The sequence below is a fragment of the Heterodontus francisci genome, chromosome 32, assembly GCF_036365525.1.
Source record: "Heterodontus francisci isolate sHetFra1 chromosome 32, sHetFra1.hap1, whole genome shotgun sequence".
Taxonomy (NCBI): domain Eukaryota; kingdom Metazoa; phylum Chordata; class Chondrichthyes; order Heterodontiformes; family Heterodontidae; genus Heterodontus; species Heterodontus francisci.
The window spans coordinates 61021144-61040946 of record NC_090402.1 but is presented as its reverse complement, the minus strand read 5'-3'; positions in this window follow the sequence as shown (position 1 = coordinate 61040946).

The following is a 19803-nucleotide window of genomic DNA, read 5'->3' as shown; positions in this document are numbered from 1 at the left end:
TACAAGTGAAAACTAATGGTGTTTTCAGATGGTGCTGTTGAGGGTCAGCATGTACATGACAAATAGGAAGTGACCAAGGATAGATTCTTGGGGGGCACCAGAGATAACGGTGCAGGAGCTGGAAGAGAAGCTGCTGTAGGTGATATTCTGGCTACGATTAGATAGATACGAATGGAACCAGGAAGATGCAGTCCCCGCTAAATGGTGGGGCCGAGGGTTTGTTTTCTTGAGGAAGGGGTGTTGTTGTGAGATTTAAGGGAGAGAGGGACAGTACCTAAACAGAGAGAACTGTTAACAATATCAGCTATCAGGGCTCCGGCAGGGGGTGGGGGGGAGAGCTTTAGAGGCAGTTTGTCCCGGGTGGGTTAGTGGAAGGGAGGGAAACAGCAGAGGCAACTGATTGGATGATCTCAATCTTAGTGACAAAGAAGTCCATGAGCTCCTCACACTTATTGTTGGAGATGAGGATGGAGGAGAAAAGGGAGAGGGAGAGCACTTCAAAGGCAACTAACTTGTGTTAGAGATGTTCAAAAGACTTGACACATTGTGTGTTTAATACAAAACTGATTTATTTGACTTTTATCCAGAATATTAACCCCTATAACTGGACTGGAGTTTATTAACATCAGCAGAAACAGAACATAGTTCAGTCCTGGATGTGATTAATAGGAAAATCCAATCACTGCAGTCACTTGTGAACTTGCTGGTGTCTCAGCAGGTGGGATGACCGAGTGAATCCCTTCCCACACATGGAGCAGGTGAATGGCCTCTCCCCAGTGTGAACTCGCTGGTGTCTCAGCAGGTCAGATGACTGAATGAATCCCTTCCCACACACAGAGCAGGTGAATGGCCTCTCCCCAGTGTGAGTGCGCTGGTGTACAGTAAGGTTGCCTGATCGCCTGAACCTAGTCCCACAGTGAGAGCACATGAACGGTCTCTCATCAGTGTGAACTCTCTGGTGTGTCATCAAAGTGGAAGACTGAGTGAATCCCTTCCCACACTCGGAGCAGGTGAACGGCCTCTCCCCAGTGTGAACTCGTTGGTGTGTCAGCAGAGTAGACGAATTAGTGAATCTCTTTCCACACTCGAAACAAGTCAACCTCTCTAGGGTTTGACTGTGTGGATGAGTTTCAAGCTCAACTGGATAATTAAGTCCCTTTCCACAGTGCCCAGATTTACACCGTTTCTCCCCAATGTGACGGCACTTGTGATTTGCTTGGCCAGATAATCGGCTGAAGCCTCCTTCGCTCAAAGGACACATGTATAGTCGCTCTCCACTGTGAACGGTGCTTTTTCCTTCCATGTTCAAAACATTATGATATTCAGGTTACAATAAATTGGGCAACTCCCGATGTGATGTTTGGTTTGAGTTTCCCGGCTGCAAATCCTCTCTTTCGAATACTCTATGAAATTGATTTAAAACAGATGTGTGAGAGAACCCACAAAAAACACAAAGGCAGGTTGTGAAATTGAGCTGAATGAATCTGGTAATTTGTGTGGTCAGCACTAGGAAAAAGTGACCATGAAAACTGCTGGAGTGTCATAAAAACCCAACTGCTTCATTAATGTCATTCAGGGAGGGGAACCTGCCACCCAGTCTGGACCTACATGTGGAGGAGAGAGAGAGATATGGGAGGGTCAGGGAGCAAAGGAGAGGGATTTTATACATCTACAACTCAACTAGGATGTTGACAGAACCTCCCAAACCCTCAATTTACACCATCCGAAGGACCAGGGTAGCAGGTGTATGTGGACATCATCACCTCCAAGTTCCCTTCCAAGTCACACACCATCCAGTTTGACATCCAGTACTGGATGAACAGAAATTTGCTTCATTTAAATATTTGGAACTCTGAAGGCATTGTCTTCAGTCCCTACTACAATCTCCACTCCCTAGCCACTGACTCCATTCCTCTCCCTGGCACCTGTCTGAGGCTAAACCAGACTGTTCATAACCGTGGTGTCACATTTGACCCAGAGATGAGCTTCTGATTGCATGTCAGTGCCATTACTCAGACCGTCTATTTCCACCTCAGTAACATTGCTCGACTTCGCCGCTGCCTCAGCTCATCTGCCTCTGAAACTTACATCCACACATTTGCTACCTCTCAACCTGACTATTCTAATGCACTCCTGGCTGGACTCCCACATTCTACCCTCAGTAAACTTGAGGTAATCCAAAACTCTGTTGCCTGTGTCCTGTTCACCCATCACCACTGTGCTCATTGAACTACATAGGCTACATGGATGGTGTCGAGCTTCTTGAGTGTTGTTGGAGCTGCACCCATCCAGGCAAGTGGAGAGTATTCCATTACACTCCTGACTTATGCCTTGTAGATGGTGGACAGGCTTTGGGGAGTCAGGAGGTGAGTTACTCGCCGCAGGATTCTAGCCTCTGACCTGCTCTTGTAGCCACGGTATTTATATGGCTACTCCAGTTCAGTTTCTGGTCAATGGTAGCCCCTAGGATGTTGATAGTGGGGGATTCAGCGATGGTAATGCCATTGAATGCCAAGGGGAGATGGTTAGATTGCTGGAGATGGTCATTGCCCGGCACTTGTGTGGCGCGATTGTTACTTGCCACTTATCAGCCCAAGCCTGGATATTGTCCAGGCCTTGCTGCATTTCTACACGGACTGCTTCAGTATCTGAGGAGTCACGAATGGTGCTGAACATTGTGCAATCATCAGCGAACATCCCCACTTCTGACCTTATGATTGAAGGAAGGTCATTGATGAAGCAGCTGAAGATGGTTGGGCCTCGGACACTACCCTGAGGAACTCCTGCAGTGATGTCCTGGAGCTCAGATGATTGACCTCCAACAACCACAACCATCTCCCTTTGCGCTAGGTATGATTCCAGCCAGCGGAGAGTTTTCCCCCTGATTCCCATTGACCTCAGTTTTGCTAGGGCTCCTTGATGCCATTCGGCAAATGCTGCCTTGATGTCAAGGGCAGTCACTCTCACCTCACTCTCTTGAGTTCAGCTCTTTCTTCCATGTTTGAACCAAGCTGTAATGAGGCCAGGGGTTGAGTGGCCCTGGTGGAACCCAAACTGAGCATCACTGAGCAGATTATTGCTCAGCAAGTGTCGCTTGATGGCACTGTTGATGACACCTTCCATCACTTTACTAATGATTGAGAGTAGGCGAATGGGGCGGTCGTTGGCCGGGTTGGATTTGTCCTGCTTTGTGTGTACAGGACATACCTGGGCAATTTTCCACATTGCAGGGTAGATGCCAGTGTTATAGCTGTACTGGAACAGCTTGGCTAGGGGCACGGCAAGTTCTGGAGCACAGGTCTTCAGTACTATTGCCGGAATATTGTCAGGGCCCATAGCTTTTGCAGTATCCAGTGCCTTCAGTCGTTTCTTGGTATCACGCGGAGTGAATCAAATTGGCTGAAGTCTGGCATCTGTGATGCTGGGGACTTCAGGAGGAGGCCGAGATGGATCATCAACTTGGCACTTCTGGCTGAAGATTGTTGAAAATGTTTCAGCCTTATCTTTCGCACTGATGTGCTGGGCTCCCCCATCATTGAGGATGGGGATATTTGTGGACCCACCTCCTCCAGTTAGTTGTTTAATTGTCCACCAACATTCACGGCTGGATGTGACAGGACTGCAGAGCTTAGATCTGATTCATTGGTTATGGGATTGCTTAGCTCTGTCTATTGCATGCTGCTTACGCAGTTTGGCATGCAAGTAGTCCTGTGTTGTAGCTTCACCAGGTTGACGCCTCATTTTGAGGTATGCCTGGTGCTGCTCTGGCATTCCCTCCTGTACTCTTCATTGAACCAGGGTTGGTCTCCTGGCTTGATGGTAATGGTAGAGTGGGGGATATGCCGGGCCATGAGGTTACAGATTGTGGTTGAGTACAATTTTGCTGCTGCTGATGTCTCACAGCGCCTCATGGATGCCCAGTTTTGCATGACTCGATCTGTTCGAAATCTATCCCATTTAGCACGGTGGTAGTGCCACACAACTCGATGGAGGGTATCCTCAATGTGAAGGCGGGATTTCATCTCCACAAGGACTGTGCGGTGGTCACTCCTATCAATACTATCATGGACAAATGCATCTGCGGCAGGCAGATTGGTGAGGACGAGGTCAAGTATGTTTTCCTCTCGTGTTGATTCCCCCACCACCTGCCGCTTACCCAGTCTATCAGCTATGTCCTTTAGGACTCGGCCAGCTCGGTCAGTAGTGGTGCTTCCGAGCCACTCTTGGTGATGGACATTGAAGTCCCCCACCCTCGAGTACATTTTGTGCCCTCACCACCCTCTGTGCTTCCTCCAAGTGCTGTTCAACATGGAGGAGTACTGACTCATCAGCTGAGGGAGGGCGGTAGGTGGTAATTAGCAGGAGGTTTCCTTGTCCATGTTTGTTCTGATGCCATAAGACTTCATGGGGTCTGGAGTCGATGTTGAGGACTCCCTGGACAACTCCCTCCCTACTGTATACCACTGTGCCACCACCTCTGCTGGGTCTGTCTTGCCGGTGGTACAGGACATACCCGGGGATGGTGATGGCAGTGTCTGGGTCATTGTCTGTCAGGTATGATTCCGTGAGTATGACTATGTCAGGCTGTTGCTTGACTAGTCTGTGGGACAGCTCTCCCAACTTTGGCACAAGCCCTCAGATGTTAGTAAGGAGAACTTTGCAGGGTCGACAGGGCTGGGCTTGCTGTGGTTGTTTCCGGTGCCTAGGTCGATGCCGGGTGGTCCGTCTGGTTTCATTCCTTTTTATTGACTTTGTAGCGGTTAGATACAACTGAGTGGCTTGCTAGGCCATTTCAGAGGGCATGTAAGAGTTAAACCACATTGCTGTGGGTCTGGAGTCACATGTAGGCCAGACCAAGTAAGGACAGCAGATTTCCTTTCCTAAAGGACAAATAGAAAGCAATGAAGGTGAACAAGGTAAGAGACAAACAAAAATACCAGGGAGAAGAGCAGAACTTCAAGGTAGGCATTTCTGGAAGATAAGTGGCTGTGAATTAAACACTAAAATAAAAGCAAAATACTGCAGATGCTGGAAATCTGAAACAAAAACAAAATTGCTGGAAATACTCAGCAGGTCTGGCAGCATCTGTGGAGAGAGAAACAAAGTTAATGTTTCAGGTCAGTGACCTTTCATCAGAACTGGAAAAGGTTAGAAAAGAATTAGGTTTTAAGTAAGTGAAGTGAAGGGGAGGGGGTGGGGTTTGGTTTCAAGGATCAGTTCTGAGTTACAAAGGGCCTAAATTTGGGGCCCTTCTGTTAACATTACTGTTTACATCCTACAGAATTGTAACCGTAACACTTACCAACAGCTTGAGGATAGATGCTGAGCTAGCTCCTAAGTGCAGAGTGAGAATACAATTGTCTGCAAATATTCTCCTTCTAATACGCTGAGAAAGGAGTTTATAAAAGTCATCACTGACAGTATAGGATAGAAATTCAGAACAGACAAATATTTCTCTTGGTTTGTATTTGTTGTGTAAATCCTCCCTTTATAATACTATATGATGGCACGAAGCAAGGAACAATCGGCCTGGGAAGTGGGGGGGGAGGGGGAGCAGCGAGGTCTAGAGCAAGCAGTTGCGGGGGGTGGGGGGGTGTGAAGCGGCTGTTGGGGAGGAGGGGGAGAAAGCGAGTTGCCAAGGGGGGAAAGCGGCCAGTGGGGAGGGAGCTAGTAGCTGCATTTGGGTGAAATCAGTCCTGGTCAGTCATATAAACAAGTCACAATAACGAATTGGCAGCACAGTTTACACTCAATCCAATTTTCGTTTCCATTGATCCGGGTGCCAATTAACTATCTTCCAATGGAAATTCAATCAGAAAATCCCTTTTGTATTAAATAGGATTACTGGAATATTAAATAAATCTGAGGATTACAGTTAGTATTCAAGAACTACATAGCATATTACTGGGATTCCAACCAACTTAATGTAAAATTAGTTTGCTCCAACGATCTAACTATTAGCATTTCCCGTGATAAATTGATCAGCGCCATCTTTGATCCTGGCAGCTGCCTGAACGTCACAGACACTGACATTCAGTGGAAGAGCCTGCTTTTGCGCATGTGCACATACTGCGCCATCTAGTGGTTGCATTGTCAGCAAACGCAGCCTAAAGTCAATGATTTTTCTCTCCTGTTTCCTGGGTCTCTGAAGCCCAGCCCACTCTGCGCCGTCACCTCGATAGCTGCACATGCGCTCTGTTCACCGTTACTCCAAGATGGCGGCGCACTAAACCCGCCAATATTCCTTTACAAAGTTGGCGCTAATTGCCCTGGGCCTCTTCCTGGGGGGGAAAAACCCGGTCGGCGCAAACGCGTGACCAGGAACTTCTTATTCGGGCCTTGCAGCCTTCACCAGGCGTTTCTGAAGCCTCCCCATCCACCGGCTTCATTCCTCACCTGCTGCAAAAGCGTCTCCAGCACTCTCGCAGTTCTGATAACTGTGACACTGCGCGTGCGCAAAATACAGTCGCATAGCGCCTGCGCACTGGGCTCCTGCAGCGTGAATAGGGCACCTTCATTCTGCGCAAAATGTTGGGTGACAGCCCCGCCATTGGTAATTAAGGAATAGAGAATGATTTTCTGCGATCACATTAACAAACTGCCTGTACAGAAAGCCAAATGTATGGGCGCTCGTCGATTGTTGAATCCTGGATGTGATTTGTAACTGTTGTGGCTATACTTGCCTGAGAGCAAGTGCAATAAACCCTCTCCAGACTGAGTCTATGATTAATAGTCGTTTGGTAGTACAGAACTTGAGTATTGCTGAAAACAGCGACATTTTGTCAAAGCTTTTCATCTTGCACTCAGCAGGACAATTTGCAAGAACAAAGGAAAGCAACAACTTTATACTGTATGAGAAGAGAGTACTGATTGGTTGGCAAGTGGACTCAGATTGATAGAAGCGTTGCCATGGAGAATGCACCAGTTTATGGCGACTGAGTTAAATGCCAAGCTTTATTTGAAATTTAAACCAAGCAGCTTGGTCAAGGAGTTGCCCTGAGGAATGAACCAGCGAATGGCTGTCACTTATTTTGTTTAGCTGAAACAGGTGCAATGTGTGTACATGTTCTTTCTGTCTACAAAGAAGAGGGCCCTGTGTATTAATATATGTAGCTTCCCGTATGCACAAATGCGCCACAGTGCGAGCCAGACTGACAATCTAAAATTGGTTGTCAGTGTAATTCTTAGCACACTGAGGATTATTTAGCAAATGTTGTCCAATTGCGGAATCACATCTAATATTGGACGCTTTGTTTTGAGTTTTACAAGCACGGGCAGTTTGGGTACAACCTGTACCTTGCCCATTGGGAACAGCAGAGGGGACATGACATGTGATCCACCCATCTTTGGGACATACGGCTGATATACCTAGCATCACACTCACGTTGAAATCATGTATCACATTACTCATTTGTGTGTACTCAATTGTTGGATACAATTGGTATAGAACAATTGCATTATAGTGACTTTATTTAAGGGCTGTGGCCAAGAGGATGCTGTTATGGTAAGGTGGGGAAGCGTTGAACAATGGAGATCTGGGTTTTCATTCATGGAACCAGAGACTGATGTACTCACAGACAGTCCATCTGGGACGTGGATGTGCCAGCTGCCTCCTCATCTTCCTGCTGAGGTGGTCGCTGAACCCAAGGTGACAAGTGCTGTGCCCTCATGATGGCCGGCTTGTGGAGGATAAACAGTCAAGCATGAATTGGGACATTCGCTCTGGCGAATAATGGAGAGTTTCTCCCGAATGGTTGCGACTGCCAAATCATTCCTTCAGCACCTTAATTGTCTGCTCAGTGAGGTTCCTTGTGGCAGAATGACTCTCATCATGTGAGTGCTGGCTACATGTGATGGGTTTATGGAAGGGAGTCATCAGCCAGGTGTAGAGAGGATAGCCCTTGTTGCCAAGCAGCTGCCCTCTGGTTTGACGTGGTGATGAAAGATTGCTGGGACAGTGAACTGGTGCAGGATGAATGAATCATGACTGCTGCCAGGATAGCAGGCATTCACCAGTATGATGTGCAAGGTATGGCCACACACAACTCCACATTGAGTGAGTGGTATCCTTTATGGTTATGGTACATCTCACCATTGAGATGCAGGTGTCCGAAAAGCCACTTATGTACAGTTGAGGGCAGCCTGCACCATGGGGGTAGCCTGCTGTCCTGGCAAAGCCATGTGTGCACACTTCTCCTTCTCTCCATTTAGAGAGAAGAGAATGAAGTCCCCTCTCCTGATATACAGAGCCTATTTGACTTCCCAGATGCAGTGACGGACAGTGAACTGCGAGATGTTTGAACAAAGAACAAAGAAAATTACAGCACAGGAACAGGCCCTTCGGCCCTCCAAGCCTGCGCCGATCCAGATCCTCTATCTAAACATGTCGCCTATTTTCTAAAGGTCTGTATCTCTTTGCTTCCTGCCTATTCATGTATCTGTCTAGATACATCTTAAAAGACGCTATCGTGCCCGCGTCTACCACCTCCGCTGGCAAAGCGTTCCAGGCACCCACCACCCTCTGCGTAAAGAACTTTCCACGCATATCCCCCTACACTTTTCCCCTCTCACTTTGAACTTGTGACCCCTAGTAATTGAATCCCCCACTCTGGGAAAAAGCTTCTTGCTATCCACCCTGTCTATACCTCTCATGATTTTGTACACCTCAATCAGGTCCCCCCTCAACCTCCGTCTTTCTAATGAAAATAATCCTAATCTACTCAACCTCTCTTCATAGCTAGTGCCCTCCATACCAGGCAACATCCTGGTGAACCTCCTCTGCACCCTCTCCAAAGCTATGCTATGCTATGTTGCCATGTTCTAGCCTGGAGGCATCTGCTGGTTTAAATAAAGGATTCAGGGCCACGGTCACTTTGATGTCCACTGGCAGCAGTGCTCTGAGGCTGCAGGCCTGGTACCAAAAAATGGTAAGTTCTGTGACCTTGGTGAAACGCAGCCAGCAAATATGCTGTTCCTGGCTTGGCTGCAGATGGGAGAAATGCTCCCTAAAGACTGTAGGTGGGTAAGCCCTTCTGCTGAGAGCTCTCTTCCCCCTCCCTCGGCGCTTGTCTTCTTTTCTGCCTCTGCTTTGTCTCCCTCTGATTCTGCAGCCAAAGGGTTACTGTAACTCTAGACCCCATGACTGGGAGTAACTGGTGTACTCAGCAGCTTTGCAGTAGCAACTAAAGCCTTCCCAATGTCCAGCATCACCACTTGCAGACTTCATCAACTTTTCTGAACTCCTGCAAACACCCAGAACTTCCACAGATTCAGCAAGAGCCAGTAGAAAGTACAAAGCAATTAATCTGCAAGATGCCTTTAAATAGTACTGGTTTGAGGGGGGAGGGGGTCCCTCATGCTGCTGAATGCATGCTCAGCTGTGCATGTTTGAGAGGGCATTATAACTAGAGTGGTCAGGTCGAAAATCAGGTCAGGCATCAAATCAGTGTTAGATGCTAACTGATGCGCCACCTGCCAACTCTGCATGCTCTCGACACAAGCGTGTAATGCTGTCACCAACATGGCATTTGGCATGTTTAAATTTTAAATTTGCTGATGACACAAAGATAGGTAGGAGAATAAGTTGTGAGGAGAATATAAGGAGTCTGCAAAGGGATTTAAATAGGTTAAGTGAGTGGGCAAAAATTTGGCAGATGGAGTATAATGTGAGAAGATGTGAACTAGTCCACTTTGGGAGGAAGAGTAGAAAAGTTGTATATTATTTAAATGGAGAGAGATTGCAGAACTTGGCAGTACAGAGGGATCTGGGTGTCCTAGTACATGGTTCACAAAAAGTTAATATGCAGATACAGCAAGTGGTAAATGGAATGTTGTTGCTTATTGCAAGGAGAATGGAATATAAAAGGAGGAAGTTTTGCTACAGTTGTGCAGGGCATTGGTGAGACCACATCTGGAGTACTGAGCACAGCTTTGATCTCCTTACTTAAAGGATATAATTGCATTAGAAGCAGTTCAGAGGAGGTTCACTTGACTGATTCCTGGGATGACGAGGTTATCTTATGAGGAAAGGTTGGACAGGTTGGGCCTGTATCCATTGGAGTTTAGAAGAATGAGAGGTAATCTTACTGATCCTGAGGCGAACTTGACAGGGTGGATGTTGTGAGCATGTTCACTTATGAGAGAGACTAGAACCAGTTTAAAAATAATGGGGTCTCCCATTTAAGATGGGGATGAGGAAAATTTTTCTCTCAGAGGGTTGTTAATCTGTGGAATTCTCTTCTCCAGAGAGCAGTGAGGCAGGGTCATTGAATATTTTTAAGGCTGAGTTAGATAGATTCTTGATTGACAAGGGAGTCAAAGGGGATAGGGGCAGACAGGAAAGTAGAGTTGAGGCCGCAATCAGATCAGCCATAATCCTATCAAATGGCGGGGCAGGCTCGAGGGGCTGAATAGCCTACTCCTGCTCCTAATTTGTACGCTCGTATGATAGAACGTCTTTTCGGCTTGACGGCAGCATTCTGTTAATGGTGAACACCACACGTGTCGCTACTGCAGTGTCGCACCTTGAAACAGCTAGCTTTTCTTGTTGCTCAAATTTTTAGGATACGTTACTCTTCCAGGGTAATCTGAGGTAGACTGGGCACTTTTCAGGGCTGAAAATGACAGCTGTTCAAAAATTTGCACGATATACAGCGAGAAATGTTTTGATCAAGATAGCCATTGTCATGCAGGATGCCTTTGATTCACCCTATTTCAGCATCAAGCTTGATGGTGAGCAAGTGGGCCCTATTTACAAGGTTTGCCGATAAGGCCAATCTTATAGTGCATAGAACTGTAAGAATCCCAGTGCGTGTATTGACCAGTGAAGGTAGACTTGCGGTAGACCATGATAGAGAACGGTACAGGCCGTACCCAAACAGCTGTGCTTACAAAACTTAAAACACAGTGTCCAATATTAGATGTGATTCCATCATTGGACAACGTTTGCTAAATAATCCTCAGTAAGCTAAGAATTACACTGATAAACATAGAAACATAGAAAGTAGGAGCAGGAGTAGGTCATTCAGCTCTTCGAGACTGCTGCGCCATTCATTATGATCATGGCTGATCATCCAACTCAGTAACCTGTTCCCGCTTTCGCCCCATACCCCTTAATCCCTTTAGACCCAAGAACTATATCTAACTCCTTCTTGAAAACATACAATGTTTTGGCCTCAACTGCTTTCTGTGGTAGCAAATTCCACAGGCTCACCACTCTCTGGGTGAAGTAATTTCTCCTCATCTCAGTCCTGAATGGTTTACCCCGTATCCTTAGACTATGACCCCTGGTTCTGCACTCCCCCACCATCGGGAACATCCTTCCTGCATCTACCCTGTCAAGTCCTGTTAGAATTTTATAGGTTTCTATGAGATCCCCCCTCACTCTTCTGAACTCCAGCGAATATAATCCTGTCCAACTCAATCTCTCCTCAGACATCAGTCCCGCCATCCCAGGAATCAGTCTGGTAAACCTTCGCTGCACTCCCTCTATAGCAAGAACATCCTTCCTCAGATAAGGAGACCAAACCTGCACACAATATTCCAGGTGTGGCCTCACCAAGGCCCTGTATAATTGCAGCAAGACATCCCTGCTCCTGTGCTCGAATCCTCTCGCTATTAAGGCCAACATACCATTTGCCTTTTTTACCGCCTGTTGCACCTGCATGCTTACCTTCAGCGACTGGTGTACGAGAACACCCAGGTCTCGTTGCATATTTCCCTCTCTCAGTTTATAGTATTCAGATAATAAACAGCCTTCCTGTTTTTGCTACCAAAGTGGATAACCTCACATTTATCCACATTATACTGCATCTGCCATGCATTTGCCCACTCACTCAACTTGTCCAAATCACCCTGAAGCCTCTCTGCATCCTCCTCACAACTCACCCTTCCACCCAGTTTTGTGTCATCTGCAAATTTGGAGATATTACATTTAGTTCCCTCATCTAAATAATTAATGTATATTGTGAATAGCTGGGGTCCTAGCACCACTAGTACCCCACTAGTCACTGCCTGCCATTCGGAAAAAGACCCATTTATCCCTACTCTTTGTTCCTGTCTGCCAACCAATTTTCTATCCATCGCAATACACTTCCCCCAATCCCATGTGCTTTAATTTTACACGCTAATCTCTTATGTGGGACTTTGTCGAAAGCCTTCTGAAAGTCCAAATAAACCACATCCACTGGCTCCCCTTCATCAACTCTACTAGTTACATCTTCGAAGAATTCTAGTAGATTTGTCAAGCATGATTTCCCTTTCGTAAAGCCATGCTGACTCTGTCTGATTCTACCACTGTTCTCCAAGTGCTCTGCTACAAAATCTTTGAAAATGGACTCTAGAAGTTTCCCCACTACCGACGTAAGGCTGGCTGGTCTATAATTCCCTGCTTTCTCTACCTCCCTTTTTAAATAGTGGGGTTACATTAGCTACCCTCCAATCTGTAGTAACTGTTCCAGAGTCTATACAATCTTGGAAGATGACCACCAATGCATCCACTATTTCTAGGGCCACTTCCTTAAGTACTCTGGGATGTAGATTACCAGGCCCTGGGGATTTATCGCCGTCAATCCCATCAATTTCCCCAACACCATTTCTCTACTAATACTGATTTCCTTCAGTTCATCTCTCTCACTAAACCCTGTGTTCCCCAACATTTCTGGCATGATATTTGTGTCCTCCTTTGTGAAGACAATTTACATTGTCAGTCAGGCTTGCAGTGTGGCACATTTGCACATACTGGAAGCTGCATATATTCATACACAGGGCCCTTTTCTTTGCAGAACTGTCAGTTGCCATAATCTGGTGCACTCTCCATGGCAATGCCTCCACCAATCAGAGTCCACTGCTAACCAATCAGCACTCTCTTCTCATACAGTATAAATTAGTTGCTTTCCCTGACATTGGCTTTCTTGTGAATTGTTCTGATAAGTGTAAGATGAAAAGCTTTGAGAAAATTAATCTGTTTTCAGCAATATTCAGATTCTCTGATTGTCTGAAGATGAGAGATTGAATAAATTAGGCCTTTATTCACACGAGTTTAGAAGAATTCAAGGTGATGTCATTGAAACATGTAAAATTCTTCAAAGGCTTGACATGGTCGATGCTAGAAAGACATTTTCCCTTTCTGGGGAATCTAGAACTCGGGGTCACAGTCTCAAAATAAGACTTCAGTGATTAGGGACTGAGATGGAGATGGGAGAATCTTTTCATTCAGGATTGAAATTCTCTGCCACAGAGGGCTGTGGGTGCTCAGTCCTTGACTATATTGAAGACACAGAGTGGTAGATTTTTGGATATATGAGGAATCTAGGAATATGGGGAAAGTATGGGAGGATGGTGGCAGATAGTAGATCAGCCATGGTCTTATTGAATGATGAAGCAGATGCTCTCACTCACTGTCTCTCTATTTCAATCATTTTTTTTTCTGTCATGGGATGTGGGCATTGCTGGCTAGGCCAGTATTTATTGCCCGTCCCTAACTGCCCATAAAAACATACATAAAAAATGCCACATATGCAGCAATCTGATTTCATTTTTAAAATGCTTAGACAGTAATATTTCATAGCACGTTAATTAAGATTACATCCAAAATAATGTGAAAGAGACAGAGATATGGACAGCTAGAGAGAGAGCGAGAGAGAGAACGAGGAAGAGGAACAGAAATGCAACTTAGATAGGAATTTAGGAGAATAGAATTAGGGAGAGACAGGAACAGAGAGAGACAAGAGACATATAGATAAAGAGATAGAGAGATACAAACATAAGAGTAGGTGGTGGTGACAGTTTCTGGTTTATAATCATGATTTATATTTGGATATTGCTGAGAGATTTTCTATGTAACTGAGAGAGGAAACGCTGGACTCTTGCTGTGCTATTTTGTTAAAACAATCCCTGCCTTGTCTATTAATCTATTCCCACCTAAAACAGATTTATCTGGCTATGATCACATTGCTGTTTGTGGGATCTTGCTGTGCACAAATTGCCTGCTGCATTTCCTACATTACAACAGTGACTATTGACTATAAAGCACTTCTCATGGCTTAAAATTCAATGTGTTAGCTTGAACCTGTTATAATTACCAACTAATACTTGTGTTTTAGGCAGTGCAATGGTTAAATGAAATGTGTAGCAGCCATTTTAATTCAGCACCACTCCTCAGATACTGAAGCAGTCCATGTCCATATGCAATGAGATCTGCTCAATATTCAGGCTTGGGCTGATAAATAGCAGGTAATTTGCACCACACAATGCCAGGCAATGACAATCTCCAACAAGGGCATCTCCCCTTGACATTCAACAGCATTATTTTGCTGAATCCCGACTATCATTGACCAGAAACTGAACGGAACCAGCCATATAAATACCGTGACGACAAGAGCATGTCAGAGGCTGGGAATTCTGAAGTGAGTAACTCACCTCCTGACTCTCCAAAGACTGTCCATCATCTACAAGGTACAGAACAGGATTGCGATGGAATACTCCCAACTTACCTGGATGAGTGCACCTCCAACAACTCAAGAACAGAGCAGTCCGCTTGATCGGCACGCCATCCACAACCTTAAACATTCACTCCCTCCACCACCGATGCACAGTGGCAGCAGTGTGTACCATCTACAAGATGCACTGCAGCAACTTATGGGCGGCACAGTGGCGCAGTGGTTAGCACCGCAGCCTCACAGCTCCAGCGACCTGGGTTCAATTCTGGGTACTGCCTGTGTGGAGTTTGAAAGTTCTCCCTGTGTCTGCGTGGGTTTCCTCCGGGTGCTCCGGTTTCCTCCCACATGCCAAAGACTTGCAGGTTGATAGGTAAATTGGCCATTAGCAATTGCCCCTAGTATAGGTAGGTGGTAGGGAAATATAGGGACAGGTGGGGATGTGGTAGGAATACGGAATTAGTGTCGGATTAGTATAAATGGGTGGTTGATGGTCGGCACAGACTCGGTGGGCCGAAGGGCCTGTTTCAGTGCTGTATCTCTAAAACTAAAACTAAAAACTTGGCAAGATTCCTTTGACAATACCTTCCAAACTCGCCACCTCTACTACCTAGAAGGACAAGAGCAGCAGATGCATGGGAACACCACACCTCAAGTTCTCCTCCAAGGTCCACACCATCCTGACTTGGAAATATATCGCCATTCCTTCAATCACTGGTTCAAAATCCTGGCACTCCCTTCCTAACAGTACCTGTAGAATATCCACACCAGAGGGACTGCAATGGTTCAAGAAAGCAGCTCACTACCACCTTCTCAAAGGATGGGCAATAAATACTGGCCTTGTCATCAAGCCCACATCCCATGAAAGAATAACAAAAAAAAATTCACTGAGGTTCTGATGGTGGATATCTCTCTCTCTGTTTCTCACTATGCCTTTCCATCTTTCTGAATGACAGAAACAGAGGAGAGAGAGAGAAAGGAGAGAGTGAGGGAAACAGTGGGAGAGAGAGCAAAACAGAGGGGCAGGGAGATGAAGAGACACAGGAACTGGGGTTTCCAGTGTGAGCTCCCAGCATCTAACGAAATGCCTCCAGAAGGTCTGATTTGCAAAATAAATTCTGGGACGGCGATTTAAAAAAGTCTGCTAAAGGAATTAGCAGCTTCTTCCCAGTTTAATGATCAGTTTAGCACTTCCTGGGGGCTGAGGGGATGTACCCAGACTTGGAATACACACAGAGGGGGGGTTGCGGTGAGTTTACAGCAGGTGTGAGGATGGGGAAGGGGTGGGGCCCATGTCCCATCTGGATATAATCACATTGCTGCTTGCTGTGCACAAATTGCCTGCAGCATTTCCTGCATTGCAATAATGACAAGATTTAAAAAAAATATTAATTGACTATAAAGCAATTGAAAAGGTATTTTTATTTATTTATTTATTTAGAGATACAGCACTGAAACAGGCCCTTCTTCCCACCGAGTCTGTGCCGACCAAGAACCATTTATACTAACCCTACAGTAATCCCATATTCCCTACCACCTACCTACACTCGGGGCAATTTACAATGGCCAATTTACCTATCACCTGCAAGTCTTTGGCGGTGGGAGGAAACTGGAGTACCCGGCGAAAACCCACGCGGTCACAGGGAGAACTTGCAAACTCCGCACAGGCAGTACCCAGAATTGAACCCGGGTCCCTGGAACTGTGAGGCTGCGACAAGTATGCAACAAGTCTTGAACCTGTGTAAAGGTTTGTTATAATTCCCAAATAATGCTTGTGTTTTAGGCAATGCAATGAAGTTTATGGGTTAAATGAATCCCATTTTAATTCATTTTACTGAGGTTCTGATTGTGGTTTTCTTTGTGGGCTGGATTTTATGTCGGATGGACGGGAACTGGCCACCGACGTAAAAGTCGGTGGAGAACCCACTTCCACCTAGCCCAGGGATCCGTCCCACATTTTACGGGTCCCCGGGCTTTAATTGTTCTGAGGCGGGATTTCCACCTGCTTGAGGGAGGAAGTCCCGCCTCACTGAGCTGCCAGCCAATCAGCGGGCTGGCAGCTCTTAGACCCAGCAGCGCCACCGGGAGCGGTGGCCACTGCTGGGGCTGCAGCCCAGCCGAGGACATGGAGCAAGGACTGAAGGTAAGTTTGGGTTGCCTCACCGGATAATCGGTTGGGTCCAGGTGAGGCTAGGGTGGTTGTTTGGGGGGAAGGAGGCGTCTTGGGTCCTGGGAGTGGTTGGGGAAGTGGGGCAGCCCTCGATCTGGCACCCTGTGCCCGATTGTCAGGGCCCCCCACCGCCCCACACGGGGCACGGAGAGGCTGACAATTCTCACCGGGCGGCCTTTCCCGGCTCCAGGACGCCCACTTGCCATGGGTAAAATCCGCGTGGAGGTGGACAAAGGCCTTAAGCGGTCATTAAATGGCCACTTAAGGGCCTTGAATGGCCTGGGGTGGGCGGCCTGGTTATCGCCCCCGCTCACCCTACATAAAGTGGGGCGGAGGCGGGAGCGGGTCGGGAAGGATCCCGGTGCTTCCCGCTCAATCTTACACCACCCCCACCCCTCCCCACCAGCACCATCCAGCTTGCTGGGGTGGTATAAAAGTCCAGCCTATGTCTCTCTGAAGGCTTCTTCCCTCTCTATTTCATCCCATCCTTCTCGACTTTTCTGTTCAAACTTTGAATAAATAATAAAAATGCCACAGACGGCGATCTGATTTGTTGTTAATATAAGTGGGAGACGATTTTGCAGATGCAGCTTGTGGAATTTTGCTGCGCACAAATTGCCTTCAACGTGTCAGATTTTGCAACAAAGCCCATGTTTCAAAAATTAATTAATTGTCTAATTTAACAGAATCAGGAGTGCTTTCGCAAAGTTTATTATAATACCCGAATAATGCTTATGTTTTAGGCAGAGATGAATTTTAAGGTTTAAATTCAATGTGCAGCAGCTGTCGTGTTCAATGGTTTGATTGATCAGTGTTTGATTGTGTTAATCTGTTCACTGATCGATGTTCACTGTGCTTAATTGCTTAAGCCTGTGGGTGGAGCTTAAGAGTTAAGGAAATGAACGGCACAGTGGCGCAGTGGTTAGCACCGCAGCCTCACAGCTCCAGGGACCCAGGTTTGATTCTGGGTACTGCCTGTGTGGAGTTTGCAAGTTCTCCCTGTGACCGTGAGGGTTTTCGCCCGGTGCTCCGGTTTCCTCCCACAGCCAAAGACTTGCAGGTTGATAGGTAAATTGGCCATTGTAAATTGCCCCTAGTGTAGGTAGATGGTAGGGAATATGGGATTACTGTAGGTGAGGCTAGTATAGGTTAGTATAAATGGGTGGTTCTTGGTCGGCACAGACTCGGTGGGCTGAAGGGCCTGTTTCAGTGCTGTATTTCTAAATAAATAAATAAATAAAAAGTTCTGGAGAAACACACCTGAGTTCTGTTGAAACAATGTGTAGAAATCTTGTAATTACTGAGATATTTAAAAGTATTGTAAATAGTCCTGTTGTTGACTTAGAACTAGTGTCATCTCTGCATTGCTCTGAGATAAATCAGATATACAAAATATCCAGCAAACACATGACAAAAGTGGCTATGAGGCTGGGCTAAGAAAAGTTTGACTTTGTCATCTCCAGAACCATTTCTTTCATTGCCAGGGGATCCCCCCTTGTCCTGGGAGTAATGGATTTCAGGGTTCAAGACCTACTTGGTCACGACAGGGATGGACAGGCCAACTGCAGCCGCAATCTGCGAGAAAGCGATACGTGTACATTGTCTCGGAGCATATTCGAGAAGCTCACAAGAGATACATCTACATATGATACAGCAGTAAGAGCTCTCGAAAAATACTTCGGGCCAAAGAAAAGTGTGATGATCGAACAATACACATTCCGCCAAAGATCCCAGGGTCATTAAACAATCTGTGGCAGCATTGCAGCAATTGGCTTCTACGTGTAAATTTAGCACACTAACTGAGAAACTAATTCATGACCAATTAATTGAAAAGACCTCAATGCCATGAAGGATGATGATTTAACCTTGGAAAAAGCCAGAACCTTGGCAATCCAAATTGAATCTACTATTTTAAATTGGAAGACACTACACACACTTGCACCCTTAGACTCAGGGCTGCAGACACAGCTTGCCGAACCAGCTTCAGTGCAAGGGTTACAGACAAGAAGACCTCAGCAACGTCATCAAAATTTGCCCCATCATGGTCATTTACCTTCATAACTGTGCACAAATTGTGGAAATGCTCATGTCACAATGCCATGTCTAGCTCACAGAAAGTAAAGCTGGGCAAGTGGATGAAGGAACAGTGGGTTACCATTTTGGAGACAGTGAGATAATACTGTTAGTTTTAGCATAATCATGGAAAAGGACAACCCCACTGCCTTGTGGGCATCTCGGGAGAGTCCAAGGCTAAGGGAGTAAACCCTAACAGAAAATCCGGAGCGAACCCCGTAGGCGGTCATGTGTCACCTCTGGCATGTTTCCGGCAGTTCCTGCAGCCATACCGGTGCCAAACATCATGCTCTGCACTCCTTTGGACCCCACCAGAAAGGCCGAGAGGGGGGTTTTGACGCTTGGGCAACTCACAACCTCCATACATTCGCCCAGGCATGCGCCATGGAGAGGTCACTCCATAGTCGCCTCACAGCGACCAAAACAACACGGAAGGCAGCAATTGGCGTAGAGATTGGGCGCCACGGGTTGCCTTTGCCAATGGGAGAGGTCATCGCATCTCACTGGACAGCTACCGCCCGCCTCAAACCGGGCAGCCCCTGGTCAATAAGGTTCTGTCCCGCCACAGTCCACCTGCTTCAATGGGTGCTTGGAGCTCAGGGTCATTGCCTGAAAAGCGGACTGCAACACCGCACCAAACAGCATGATAAAAGGAAAGAAGGTACCAGCCCTTCGTTTTGCAAGCTGGAACATCAGAACTATGTGTCCTGGCCTGTCGGAAGACCTTACACAAATCAACGATTCTCGGAAGACCGCCATCATTAACAACGAGCTCAGTAGACTCAATGTGGACATTGTAGCACTTCAGGAGACACGCCTCCCTGCGAGCGGATCTCTAAGAGAGCAAGACTACACCTTCTTCTGGCAGGGCAGGGATCCTGAAGAACCAAGACAGCATGGAGTGGGCTTTGCCATCAGAAACTCTTTGCTCAGCATGATAGAGCCACCTTCAAATGGCTCAGAATGCATACTGTCCATCCGACTGCTCACCACCTCTGGTCCAGTACACCTACTCAGCATCTATGCTTCAACACTCTGCTCCCCATCTGAAGATAAAGACCAGTTCTACAAGGAACTCCATAATATTATTAGTAGCATCCCCAACACCGAACATCTGTTCCTGCT